A 15,143-nucleotide genomic window follows, 5' to 3' on the forward strand; every position below is an offset into this window, starting at 1 on the left:
CCTCCAATGGTTGTCTAATACCCTCCTATAAAATCTAAACTTTCTACCTAACCTTGGCCCTGAGACACATGATCTAGGCCTACATGCCTCTTATCCCACTCTCCTGCCTATTCTACTTAAACCTCACTAGCCTTCTTGTGGTACTAAGCTTACTTCCAGCACAGGACCTTTGCACAAGCTCTTCTTCTTTCTTCCTGGGATGCTCTCCTCTCATAGCATTGTTTGAATTACTGTTCATCACATATTCATTCACCTACTACTTCTACTCTGGATGGGATAGGTTTCCCTTTGTCATTGAGATCAGGCTTGTCAGTGTGATTTGCTTAGGAATTTGCAATAGAATGTCAGTGAACATGACACAAAGAATGGTTTACAATATGCTTGTATGACAGGGCTTGTCCTCTTGTCCCTGTCGTCATCATGAGGAGAATATGCTCCAACTAACCTGCTTGTCCAAGAAGGATGAGACTCACATGACACAGACTTGAGCATAATTTTCAAGTTGGTGCCAAGCCCAGACAAGCTCAGACTGAATCAGCTAAACCCTGTCTACCTACCTCAGAAAGAATAAATTATGTGGAGAGAATTATTTTATCTTAAACCACTGAGTTTTGCAGTGATTTGTTACCCCGTATTATGGCAACTGTTCATGGATATACTCCATATCTTTGCATAGCTTAATCTTGCACTCCATTCAGATCTTGAAACATGTGCTCCCTGCTTTGAATCAATTTCTATCCCCTTAACTCTATTTTATATTTATCCATAATATTGGTCATAATCATACATGTATCTGTTTGTCATCTTCCCCACGAGAATGGAATTTTATGAGAGCAGACTTTATATTGCTCACTGCAGTCTCTCCAATACCTCTAACAGTGCCTTGCACATTGTTGCTGCTCAATAAACAATTGTTAAGTGAGAGAATATTGGGACCTCCTGCTTTTTTAACATTCTTCCCAATTATTCCCATTTCCAGATCATTAGACACTTAGTTTACTTATTTTTGCTATTAGAAATATCATTATGAAAATACCATGGTACATAAATCTTTCTCTATATCCCTGATTATTTTCTTAGAATGGCTAAATCAAAGGTCTTGAGCAAATTTGAGATTCTAAATGTATTTGAACAAACTTCTCTCACTAAAGTTTGCACAGACCTGTAGAAACAAATTTTCACCAATCTTTTGCTCAAACTTAATTTTATATTTTTTTAATCAATAAGGAAGTTGAAAATGGTGCACCACTGTTTTTTCATTTTTTTGTATTGATGAGGTTAAACATTTTTATATGTATGACACATTGTTACTAATTCTTTTAAAAAATGGTATTCACATCCTTTGCCCAGTTTTTCCATTAGTATGTCAAATTTTTTTTCTAATCTTAAGAATTCTTTATAATTTAAAGCTATTAAGCACGGTGGATTGTCTCAAACACTGCAAATATTTTATTCCAGCTATTCATTTTCCTTTAAATTTTAAACCACTAAAGCATAGTAAGTATAATATTGGCTTTCATAGTAGGGTAGAACTGAATTTGAACACCAACTCAGCCTCTTCCTAACAGTATGATCTTGATCAAAGCTTTATCATCAGGAAGCTTCAATTTCTCATCTGTAAAATGTGAAGAATAACACCTACTATGTAGATAGATGTGAAGATTAAGGTAGCTCATATATGTCTAGTCAGTTAAGGTTCTGGTTTTAAACAACATTAACTCTGGATAATTGAAGTGAAACAATGTATTGGAAAGATACTGAGACAGCTCACCAGATTATGGAAGAGGCGCAAAAACCATGGACAAAAACCATGGGCCCAGGGGTCAGTAGCAGGAGCCTTTCCATGGACTACCCAGCTGAGGTCCATCCATTATATGACTCAACTCCAGTTGGCTTTGTCCCTGGTCTCTACACGTAATACTTAAATTCCTAGTTGAGAGATAAGGCCTAATCCAGATCAAATGCCCCCCCTCTATAATCAGAAAGTGGGGTTTGATTACAGAAAGGGTGGAAAGTATGTGAGGCACATAGCCCCTCCCAAATAATCAAGAAAGAGGGGAAGGGAAGGAAGGGAGAAAGAGAAAGGGAGAGAGGAGAGAAAGAAATGGAAGGAAAGGAAGAAGGAAGGGGTGGGGCAGGAGGGAGGCGAGCTACTCCTGTAAAGTGCTAAGCTCTGTAACTGCCCCTTTAGTAAATTCACAAAAATAGTAGCCATTCATATACTATGCAACATTTTTCTCTGGATTTTATACTTATATATAAAAAAAAAAGAGAGATTCCATTGAAGTCAGAATCTTGATTAAGTTTCTCATGGTAAGTTATCTTTTGCTCTTATTGAACTCATTCCCAAGAGAGCCAGCCCTTGAATCAAGCTGAAAATCTTCAGCTTTCTAAGAGCTTAATGCTTAGTAGTAACCATAAAGCAGCAGCAGGCCTCTTTCGTAGACTCTGTTTCCCTACGATAGACTGTTCATGTTTAATTGTGTTCTTGAATAGTACAGAATCCTGAATGGAACAAGCATTTGAAGACAACCTTTCATAAGATCCAGTATTTCAAAGCCAAAGTAGAAATGCCAGAATATGAAGCTTTCAAATTTATATAATACAACCAAGTTGAAAAATCCTCCAAAGATATTATCCTTGGACAGGACTTAACCTTTCCAAGACTTAATTCCCCATCCTTAAAATAGGTTTAATGGTATCTACCTCTCATGATTACTCTGAAGATTAAAACACGATGAAAGTAAGATTTAAATTGTAAGTACCTTATAATAAAAATTCACTTTCCCTCTTTTCCCTGTGAGTCAATTGAAAGCACAATGAAGACCTCCATTGCCTGATTTTATGTACATATATAAGTATATAGCATATAATGAATGGAGTATAATAACAAAGGCCATAATTCAGTTATTTAAAAGGAGGCCTACAAACCACCCTGCCAGCATCCCAACATGATGTTATTCCTCACAGCAAGCCTGCAAGTTCCATCTTACAGACGAAAAAAGTAAAGCTCAGAAAAGCAAGGAGCATGTCAAAATTCAAACACAACTCTGACTCCAGAGCTCATGTCTTTGCACTAAGCCACATTACCTCCTAAGAAGAGATGATCCATAAAGAGATTATTCTAGGACTAGACAACACCATGGTCAACTGCTCAAGACTGTGATCTGTTCAGCCAGTGCTCTGAAAGGACGTGAAGCACCAACAAGTTGTTTATGCATCTAACCTCAGCCCCTGGCTTGATGCACAGGTGACATTCCGTATGGATGTGTGCAATAAATCTTGTCTGCAGTTTCATGGAGGGGAGATTCCAAATACCACTAAACAGTTCTAGAAAAAGGGTTTGAGGAAACCATCGAATTTTAGCTTGGTGAAACTCCTTCATCTTCCCTTCCCCATCCAAAATAAGAAAGAGGAAGAAAATGAAGAAGGCCCACCAAGCCCTATAAATCTGTTACCAAGAGTTTGTATGGGTGGTATCCTTTGACCTTTAATTTTTTGCTCTGATGGGTCACAGTATCTGAAGTCAACCTTTCAAAGAATCTGGTATTTCAAAGATGAAACGGACACTCTAGGTTGCCAAGTTTTAAAATACCGTAGACATCGAATTATTTGTATGATACAAACATGGCAGAAAATCATTCAAAGAGATTGATCTTAAAGTATATGTGATTTGGATAAAGTCATAGCCCTAAGAGGTAGTTCCAACAGTTCTCTGAATTGAAGCTAAAGAAGTATATGGCATACATATCTATTTTATTTTAGCATTTGGAGATGAATTTTTTTTCAACCACACTTAAGGAATAGAGTATCAGATTCTTATAGGGAAAACCAAGAGGGCTTCAAAATGCACATAGCAACTCCTCTCTCTCCAAAGCACACCATCCAGCTAGATTCTGAATGAGAGTGCGCTCCAACAGGATTGGCATCAACCCCACCCATCCCTGGAGGAGTCTGGTTATTAAATTATTTTTCAAAGACTCGTCTTCCCCCCAGTCTTCAGAGGCTGTACAGCTGGGAGCCATTAGCTGTAATCAGTGGGCAGCCAGCAGAAAGAGGAAGCAGTGGGGGAATGCTCTGTCTTTCTGAAGCAGCCATCTGGGCAGAGTGAATTTGGTTTGAAACCCTAGGGGGTGGAGGAAGTTATTGGGATCTTGTTATATTTGGACTTGACTTCAGATCCTAAACAAAAGGTCTTTTTTCACCCGAGCTTTGCTTTCTGGAAACCGGAGTCAAGAGGGAGCAGAAGTAAGCTAGTGGCCATCTCGCAGGACATTGTGGTCAATGCAGACAAAGTCTGAATACAAAACCCAAACACTAGCTGGTCGGGAACCTATTTCTGGCTTAGACTTTTGAAAGAAAGGAGGAACACATCCTACTGTGGGCAGTCTCTTTTTGTCTTCCCTGTCCAGGTTTGCAAAGAGAAACACACCTCTTCCACTCCCCACCCCACCCCCCACCAAAAAAATAGGATTATGCTTGTCTTTTAAGTTCTCCATACATATGACAAGATGTCACTTTTGACTTGTTTCAAAATAGAAGTACCGTATTTTTCATTTGATCCTCTCTCTCTTCTCTGAGGATGTTGGCAATATGTGTATTAAATGAAGAGCAAGAACGCACTTTGAGGCCAGAAACCTGGGCCGGATTCTGGTTCCACTACTTACCGACTGTGTGGCCTCCGCAAGCTAGGTCAGCTCTGGACCTCTTCTCCCTCATCTGTAAAATAAGGGTAAAAAATAGCTGTATCCTAAGGTTGCTCGAATTAGTGAAGCTGTGCACCAAATACCCAGCATACTCCCCAGAACACAGGAAGCATCCAACAATTGATGACTTATTCCTGTTTATAATATTTACAACCAAACTCTTAGTAAAGGTGGTAAAATTCACCAAATGATTTCACAGGATTTTGAGAGGGGAACTTACAGAGTGAGTTAAATATGGCTTATCCCTCCAAATCAGAAGCCCCTAACTTGGGGATCTATGGACCCAAACATCACTTATAGATGTATTTTGGCCTCCTAGGATTTTCTTTTTTAAGATTTATTTTTATTTATTCATTTGAGAGAGAGCGAGCGAGCACCTGAACATGAGGGGCAGAGGGAGAGGGAGAGAGAATCTCAAGCAGACCCTGAGCTCAATCCCATGACCATGGGATCACAACCCAAGCCAAAAGCAAGAGTCAGACGCTCAACCAAATGCACCACCCAGGTGCCTCTAGGGTTTTCTTTTTTTTTTTTTTAATTTTTTTGAGTACCTTAAAATGCAGATTTCACACTAAAATATATTATTTCCAGCTTTCCTTGGAAAAATGAAAATTTAGCCACCCCAGGCCAGCATTCCTGAATGGCACAAAGGGCTAGGACTGACTGGGTACTGTCTCCCTCAGATGTGCTCTTCTGTCTGCCACAGTCCCCTCCCTCCCAACTGTGGGATTCTGACCCTGCTACCCTGACTTACCTTTTCAGGCATTTGAATCTGGGACACCTTTTCTAACCCTCTGCGCCTAAGTGCAGACGGTTGAAAGTAAGAGAAACATGAAGGTGCTTTCTGAAGAATGCTGAGTTCGTAGTTGTAGGTCATGAAGGAAAAAGAAAATCATCTTGAGTTAGGGGATTAGTAGGACATGGGGCACCAGACCCAGTGACTCCCCCAGGCACTTGGAGACTTGTCATTTAATTTCAACAAGTCTCGAGTTCCTGACACGTAAAAGGCAGCTAATATTTACTCTGACATTTCACAAGGTGGATACAAGGATCAACTAACGTAATGTATGTGAACAAACTGCAAAACGCTTTGTAGAAATGAAAGGTAGATTATCAAAGAGAATGGACACAATATTCAGAGGAAGAAAGTAATTTACTAGGCCCTTTCTAACAGATCTTTCTGGAAAATCACACAACTAAAAGAGGTCTTTAAAATAACTTAATCTAGGGGCACCTGGGTGGCTCAGTCAGTTAAGTGTCCGACTCTTGGTTTTGGCTCAGGTCATGCTCTCATGGTTGTGAGATCGAGTCCCATGTCGGGGTCTACGTTGAGCATGAAGCCTGTTTGAGAGTTTCTCTCTCCTCTCCCTCTGCACTCCCCCACCCTCCCCTGCTTGCACACACACTCGCTCTTCCTCTATCTAATAAATAAATAAATAACTTAATCTAGCCCTCAATATTACAAATGAGCAATCTGAAACACAAGAAGCAGCTCTCAGGAAGCTTACAATTTTTTTAAAAAGTTTACAATATAGTGAAAAAGAAATATTTGGAAAAGGTGTTCACTGAAGAGATGTCTAAAACCAGATGAGCCTCTATTAAGTCCAGGGGTAGAAATATTCACCAGGAGCAAATGTTTTTTAAATAACTTAAACAGTTTCTGCCTTGGATTTCAAACTCTAAGGGTAATAGGCATTTCCTCACTCTGGAGAAAAGGATGGAACAGGACATATGTTAAAAAAACAGGCACAGAAGATGTCTCTCCCCTTGAGTGCTGAGTTCCATGGATGGGACAAGACAATTTGCAGAAAAGAACTATATGTCTTTCTAAAGAGGGAAAACTCAATCCAAACTCCAAGATTCATAGTTAGGACATCTGTCAGGAAGGACCAGACCAGAATGACCCTCCCCAGGGTCCACTGGCAAGAAAGGCAAGTCTCTAAAGGAACTCACCAAGAAATAAGGGGTCAAGGGTCAAACCAAGGATCTAAGAGTCTGGTAAGTGTGAGGGGAGGCTGGAAACCCTTTCATGCCATTTTGGACCTTTCTAAAACCAGACACCAAGACAGGATTAGATATGCAAGAGATTTATTGTGTGAAACGGTCCTCAAGAGTAGAGGGGAGATGGGGTGCCTGGGTGGCTCAGTCGTTAAGCATCTGCCTTCAGCTCAGGTCGTGATCCCAGGGTCCTGGGATCGAACCCCACATCGGGCTCCCTGCTCAGCAGAAAGCCTGCTTCTCCCTCTCCCACTCCCCCTGCTTGTATTCCTGCTCTCTGTCAAATAAATAAAATCTTAAAAAAAAAAAAGAGTAGAGGGGAGGAACAAGAGGAGGTGAGGAGAGTGTCCAGACTAGGATGCAGCACTCACACCAGCAAAGGGAGGGAGAGAAGCAAGCAGGTGTAAGTCCTGAGGACTTGGGAGAAAATCTGGAATCGTGAGTTGGGACTGGGTCAGGAGCTTTATCCAGAAGGAAGTGGGAAGTATCAAGGCTTTGAAGGAGGGGTGATGCCATTAAAACCATTGGGAAGAGCACTGTGACCAGAGCCCCGTGCCTGGTGGTTTGAAGGCAGAGAAACAGACCTGCGGGTTATGGAATTAGCTTAGGCAAACTAACAAAAGGACGGAAATGGTTATAATACTAAATATGGAAGAGTTGAGTGTTAGGGAAATAGAGAATAAGCAAATTCCCATCACAGAGATGGTTTCCAGAAAGAGGGACTCCAGAGACAGGATGGAAATACAGATAAGAAACCAGTGTAAGCAGCTTTTATCTTAAGGATTCTATATTTGGACTAATCCTGCAGCAAATGAGGTTAAGAAATGTTTATGTTAGAAGATTTGCATGTAGAGCACTGTTTTCCTCTTCTCGGTTTCAGGGCACCCAGACAGAAGAAATTAAGTGTAATTAAATATAAAAAGTATCAATTAGCACTGATTTGCCCATCCTCCGAGAGAAATGGCCAGTTGGGACTGAGTGATCTAATCCTCAATCAAGCCTCCGAAGGAGTCAGAAAGCAGACATCCATCTAATCCCAATGGGAAGATATCACAGGAAAGTCAAGGGTCCCTGATAAGCAAACAGGATTCCGCCCCCCCCACAGGGCATTATGATGGTTAAAGTAATAACATTTGATGTCCTGTTAAATTATGCCCACAAATCTGAGAGCCTGGAGTGAAGTCCTGAATGATGTTTCACTCCCACCTATCACTGAATATTCAGAATCTTTCCATATCCGAAAAGAATAAGCCTGATAATCTGACAGAATAAACACATTTAGCAACAAGTCCCACTTTCGTTAGTTTTTACCAAGTAGATTCCAACAATCACTTCCCCATTCTCAAGGTGACTTCACATCGCAGTGCTGAATGGCATGTTCCTAGCTGGCAACGTTCTGTTCCTTCTGCAGTCACCCATACCAGCTCCCCCCCAATAGCTTTGTGATTCTGCTGGCCCATTTCTCGGCTCTCCTTGTTCAAGGAGAATCACATTTGTGCACCACCAGTCAGTGGTTTTAGGGCCTTTTCTGGTTGACGTAGTTTTCCTCCATTTTCCCCTGTCCTTAGTATCCACCTTACCCCCCACCAACAACATATACTCATCCTTTGGGGGATGTTCTGAATATAGGGCAGATGCTCTACCAAAGAGTTATTATATTGAGTTTAACAACATACAATAATTAACGCAGCTGTTTATATAGTAATGCGGCATACCCAAACCTTACCCACTCAGCCCCAAATCCTGAGCACATCTGATTTTACTCAGGTGCCTAGCTACCTCCAGTCTGAATGACCCCCGCCCCCATTCTTCTGGGATAACTCCTGCTTTAGTAGATAAAACAAAGGTTCCAGGCCACACACACAGCAGGAGATCTAGAGCGTCCCTCAGATCTAGATCTGGCCCTGCCTCCCTGGAGTCAGTCCACTCCACAGCCCGCCATCCCTGCTCCTCCATTCCCAGTATCTGTGACAGGTAGACCCCCCCCCAGTCATATCCCCCCTCAGCACACACTGGACACCGTAGTTTTCCCACATTTCCTGAAACGTCTCTAACAAGAGCATGCGTGTAGAATTCTGCTAACAGCTGGAGTGTAATGGACAACAGCCCAGAGCAGGAAAGGGCTTCCTTTCAGTATCAGACAAAGGTAGACATATACTGGCCATTCTTGACTAAAGTAAATTTTTCAGGAGCCATATTCCAGCACAGACCACGCCCAGCTTCCCTCCACGTTCTTGGGAGCTCCTGCTGACACCACCCACCTCACTTCATTCCCTCCCCATTCACAGACCCTAGCCCCCTCAGTTTTACTCTACTATGCAGAACAAGAAGGCACTTTGTCCCCTCTGACTCCTCCTCAATGTGCCCAGGAAGTCTTGTTTTTCTCAACCAAAGGGCTTATCATCAGGGCTTTTTCAAAGGCAATGGAATTATTCCCATGGGAATAATGTGTCATTGCCTTAGAAGATAAAAATAGTAGCAACTTTTTCATTTCGTAGTAATTTTTTTGTTCACTTTGTAATGGCGAAGCATGTATGAAGTCTTTTAATTAGGGCACAGGTCCCCAAAATTCACACTGTGATGTCCTGGGGATGCTCTCCTATAGGCCTGAGGGGTGCGGGACCCAGCCGTAGTCAAGGGCCATGCTAGCTGTGGGCTGACTCCACTCTGAAATCCATCCACAAGACCACCAACACCAGTGATCTCTCCGAGGCAGAGGAAATTTATTTTATTCCTTTGCCAAGCCATCTTTTATTCTACCCACCCCCCCCCGCCCCCCGCCAGTGATACCCTATTCAAACCCTCAGCCAGGCAGAACATCCCCCTTGTCCTCCTATGGTGGCCATGCTGTCCAAGCAACCCCCAGACACCATTCCTCTAATTCTGCCACAGCACCTGGCCGTGAGCTTGCTGGTTGCACCAGTGTGACCTCCATGGGCCACACGAAAGTTCTTGAAAGCTCCCTTTCCAGAGGACTCTCCAGGCTGACCCCTGCCATGTGAACTTAGCAGCTCTCATCTTCTAACTTTACCTAGTTCTTTGTCAGTTTCCATCTCTCCTCACCTGCAGCCCTGTATTCATTTCCTGAGGCTGCCATAACGCAGAACCACAAACATCGTGGCTTAAAACAAAAGGAATTTATTCCCTCACAGTTCTGGAAGCCAGAGGTCTGAAAGCAAGAGGTCAGCAGAGTTGCACTCCAGACAAAGACTCCAGGGAAGAGGCTCTCCTTGCCTCTTCCAACTTCTGATCCCTCCAGGAGTTCCTTGGCTTGTGGTCTTCTGAGTCTCAAATCTCCCTCTGCCTTTTCTCTTATAAGGATGCTTATCCCCTTGGATTTAGTGCCCACCCAGATAACCCAAGGTGATCTCATCTTGAGATGCTTAACTTAATACACCTGCAAACACTATTTGCAAATAAGGTCACATCTGCAGGTTCCAAGCAGATGCAGGAGTGGAAGAGGAACAGGGGAGACCATTCACCCCACTATAAGCCTCGCGCTTCTAGGAGTCCTGGGCTGACCCTTGGCTGTGAAGGACATCCTACCCACAGCCTTCACGGATCCCCCCCTGGCTTCAGGAAGACTCACTGAGTTGGCCCACTGTGCACTACATGACCACAAGGAAACTTCGTTCCCTTCCCCCTGGGGCAGGTAGATGTTCTCTCTCTGCCACGAATTGCTAGTAGAGATCTAATTTCACAGGCTAGGACTCTACCGCCGTGTAAGGGAGGGAAAGTCATCAATCTCATGGGACTTTTCCATCTCCCTCAGCAGGATGAAAATCTTAACTTTCTCCTCTCGCACCTCCCCTGGAATTTGTACATTATACCGCACAACAGCATTTTCCAAACCATGATCTACAGAACAGGGGACATTGCTGGCTGTTCCACAGGTAGATGTGCTGAGACCATGATCACACATGCAAGCTTATTAGTGCTGACAAGCCTACAAGACACAGGCTAGAACACTTCTGTACTTTAGCAAAAAAAAAAAAAACCTTGGTTAAACTCATTTAAACTAGTATTTCCCAAACTCTCTTGACCTTAAAGCCTTTTTTTTTTTTTTAACATAGTGTCTTAAGATTTCATGGAATACTAATGTCCTATAGAACACAACTGGGAAAGGTTTTCTGAAAACATTGGAAGTGTCATAAAATTAATAATGCGCAAGTTATTTTCTTCCTGTTCCCGACATTAGAATACATAGCTGTATTTTAAGTCCTCTCCGTATTACGTATCTAAAATTAAAGTCTTAATCTGGCCAGTTTTGATTTTTCTACTTAGAGCTGAGTACCCTGAATTAGCTGGCATCTGTCAAGGATGAAGGCACCAAACCGACACAGAATAACCCTCAAGATATTTTTGAAGCCAGTGACCCATCTTCATCTTTCCCCAGCCTCTTCCCACTCCTGGAAGCTTGTGCGAAACAAGCATGGACTCGCTGTCCTCGGAGTAAGAGTGAAGCCATGAACTGTGAGGATCCCACGTGCACTATTGCAATTTATATGTGGGAAGACTAAACCCTAGTTATCTTTCCTTTTACAGACACAGGATAAGATTTCAGTGATTATTTAGGTTTTTGGTATAAAGAAAAAACATTACAAATTACATAACAGACAATTTTCCAAGGTTTCCATGAGTCATTTCAGATTATAAAGCTTGATAACTTTAAGCGCAGATACCACACATTGTTCAAAAAAAAAAAAAGGGGGCACTTTCTATACGCTAATGAGGCCAGTCATAGGTTTCCCCTCTATTTTCCCAGGAGGCAGCCCAGGGTGGTGGATTGAACACTGACCCAGGAGTCAGAAGACCCAGGTTTCAGTTCCACTTGGATGACTGCAGACAATTCTTTCTGAACTTGGGAGTTTCCTTCTGGAGTTTCCAAGTACACAAAAAGGATGTACCCATACAGTGAATCCTCGTTAACTCAGGGATTCCATATTTGCGAACTCACCTACTTGCTAGTATTTCTAACCCCCGAATCACTATCCATGGTGCCTTCGCAGTCCTTCATGCCCATGGACAGATTGGCAAACAATCCTAACGTGCGTGTTACCTGCTGCTGGTGAACAAGGACACTCTGCCTTTTGGTTTCGGCCCTCATACTGTGAACAAGAGTCCTTTTCCTGGTCTGCTTATTGCCACATTTCCCACACTGTTTGTACTTTTTGTTGATGATTTCATTTTTTTTGATGATGATGATTTCACTGTTTAAAATGGCCCCCGACACGTGCACCCCAATGTTTATAGCAGCAATGTCTACAATAGCCAAACTGTGGAAAGAGCCGAGATGTCCATCAACAGATGAATGGATAAAGATGTGGTATATATATACAATGGAATACTACTCAGCCATCAAAAAAATGAAATCTTGCCATTTGCAATGACGTGGATGGAACTAGAGGGTATTATGCTAAGCGAAGTAAGTCCATCAGAGAAAGACAATTATCATATGATCTCACTGATGTGAGGAATTTGAGAAATAAGGCAGAGGATCATAGGGGAAGGGAGGGAAAAATGAAACAAGATGAAACCAGAGAGGGAGGCAAACCGTAAGAGACTCTTAATCTCAGGAAACAAACTGAGGGTTGCTGGAGTGGGGCGTGGGGTGGGAGGGATGGGGTGTCTGGGTGATAGACATTGGGGAGGGTATGTGCTATGGTGAGCGCTGTGAATTGTGTAAGACTGCTGAAGCACAGACCTGTACCCCTGAAACAAATAATACATTATATGTTAATTAAAAAAAAATTTATGTGTAATTCCACCAATGGAAAAAAAAATCACCGCAATCCAGTAGACTTTTTCAAGTGGCAGTGACAGTGAGCATAACCAAAATACCTAAGTAATTCTGTATCCTTTGTGCCTAAAATATAATTTTTTTCTAAAAAAATAATAAAATGCCCAAGTGTAGTGCTGACCTTCTGTCTAGTGCTCTAGTTCAAGAAGGCTGGGGTAGGTCTTAAATATATGTTGGATAAGCTTCACTCAGGCATGAGTTGTAGTATTTTGGCCATGAGTTCAATGTTAATGAGTCCACAACATATATTCAATAAGGTGTCTTTAAATAAACACACATAAAATAAGGTTATGTATTGATCAGTTGATGGAAATTTTATGAGCAGATCCTCCCGGGGACTTAACCCTCTATTTGCCTTAGTGGCAAGAGTTCCGCATTCACTAATTCAATATTCACAATGACTTTATAGAATATAACTACCATGAATAAGGAGAATCAACTTTATATCCCCAGCCTCATAAAGTATCTATGATTCTTAAATGAGAAAATATATTTATTCAGCAATATTTAATAATTACAGTTGACCCTCGAACAAGGCAGGGGTTGGGGCACCAGCCCCTCCTCCCCCCAAAGATCCCCGTATAACTTTATTAATAGCCTGCTGTTGACCAGAAGGCTTCCTAAGAGTCAATTAACACATATTTTGTATGTCCTGTATTATATACTGTATTCTTACAATAAAGCTAGAGAACAGAAAATGTTAAGAAAATCATAAAAGAGAAAAATACATATTTATTGAAAAATATCCACATATAAAGTGGACCCCACACACCAGGCTCTGTGCAGACACTGGACAAATTTCTGCCATCCTCTAGACCCGGTCCCTTGTCCTGCAGAGGGCAGAGACAGGGGAGCACTTGGAAAATATTACAACTTTAAACAGTAAGTTATTATGTTAACGTTTGTGTTAATATTAACAAGTTTTCCTAATATTAAGGCTATTTGAAAAGGCTTCACCTTCAAAATGTAGGCTTTGTTCTAACAAATAAACAAAAAGCTGAATCAGACCAATAAATATAGAAAATAAATGGATAGTTGCAGGGCAAGGGGATGAGCAAAATGGATGAGGGGGAGTGGGAGGTGCAAACTTCCACTTATGGAATGAATAAGTCATGGGGATGAAAGGTAGGGCATAGGGAACATGGTCAAGGGTATGTAATAGCATTGTGTGGGGACACTTGCGGTGAGCGTAGTGTAAATACAGAGTTGTCCCCTTGCTAGGTTATACACCTGAAACTAATGTAACATTGAGTGTCAGCTATACTCAGAAGAGTTTTGTTTTGTTTTGTTAATGTAGGCTTTGTTCTTATGGAACCAGAAAGATTTGGAAAGTTAATGTTTTTGCCAAATCCCCTAATTTAAGCCATAAAGATGAAGAAAGAAAACATACCAAAAAAAATTTTCAGGAAAACTTCAGTATTAGATTTGCGTTCATAAAAAAGTTCATATTACCAGGACGCCTGGGTGGCTCAGTCAGTTGGGCATCTGCCTTTGGCTCGGGTCATGATCCCGGGGTCCTGGGATGGAGTCCTGCGTCGGGCTCCTTGCTCATCTCCCTCTGCCTGCCACACTCTCTCTTTCTCTGACAAATAAAATCTTAAAAAAGTTCATACTACAAGAATTATGGAGCACAAAACCTACAGAGCATTTTATAAAGAGAAGATCAAAATTTCCAAGGTCTTTAAAAAACTGAACTTGCATCAGGGACAAAATAGATGAATGACAAATATTGGGTCACCAAAGGATCACTTTGTCCTCAGTGCACTAGAGGCTAATCAAATGCATAAAGACAATGCTGATATGAGTAGAGACTTTTAAGTAAAATCACGAAAGTAAAACGAAGACGTTCACCTGGAATGAACGCCCTTCTCCACACCACTCAAACCACATCCACAGCCAAGACACAGCAGCAACGACAACAGGCCAACAGACGTGGGGCAAATGCCAGTACGAGCATATTTCAGTGGCTGCTCCATTGTTTTGGGCCAGTTTTCTCAATGAGACCGTGAGTCCTGCTATGGAGAACGTGGTAAAATGTTCCAGGTGTTGCAATCCCACCCTGAATGGTTATGCAGCTTCTCCCAATCCATTTTCCCCAACTCCACTATCAGCTGATTGAAAGGACTTGGGTTTTGAAAACTCTAACGTGCCTCGCTCCCCTGGGTGGGTAGGCTGCTATGTAACAAAGAACATGCCAGTTCATCTTCCCCTAGCACTAGGCGCAGCTGGAAGGAGAGAAAAGGAAACCCATTTTAAAACATTTTAAAGCTACTCTCTATTCCAGACTATGAGACTGCTCTGTTTAGGATCTAAAATATGCTTACTTTAACCCATCTTTGTTGACACAGCCACAAACTTCAGCAAATACTGGAACCAGACTCAACTAGATTTCTTGTAAACTTTCATATGTGAGCAAAATCCCCCTCTGATTTCGCCTAATGTTCATCTGCTATAATTTTTTTTTTTTTACCAAGTTCTAAAAAGGAAATCTGGCATATTCTCTATTCTGTATTTTACGGTAAACACACAAACACACAAAGCCAACTGGACAAGACATCCATTAAGCTATACTAAGTTTTGTCTCTTCATTCTCTCAAAAGCTCTTTTCTGATAGTCATTTGTCTTTATGTTTTATAAAC

The 15,143-nt window shown here is 41.7% G+C and overlaps 1 long non-coding RNA gene across 2 annotated transcripts in view; it reads right to left on the reverse strand.

Moving 5' to 3' along the window:
• Window positions 1–15,143, reverse strand: part of LOC115942386 (uncharacterized) — a 219,734-nt gene that overhangs the window by 138,459 nt on the left and 66,132 nt on the right. For both annotated transcript variants that reach the window (XR_014147489.1, XR_014147488.1), the window contains one exon: window positions 4,668–4,719. This is a non-coding gene — a long non-coding RNA (uncharacterized LOC115942386). The remainder of the gene's footprint in view (window positions 1–4,667; window positions 4,720–15,143) is intronic.

This window comes from Leptonychotes weddellii, chromosome 8, assembly GCF_054177405.1.
Source record: "Leptonychotes weddellii isolate Sample4059 chromosome 8, ASM5417740v2, whole genome shotgun sequence".
NCBI classification, from domain to species: domain Eukaryota; kingdom Metazoa; phylum Chordata; class Mammalia; order Carnivora; family Phocidae; genus Leptonychotes; species Leptonychotes weddellii.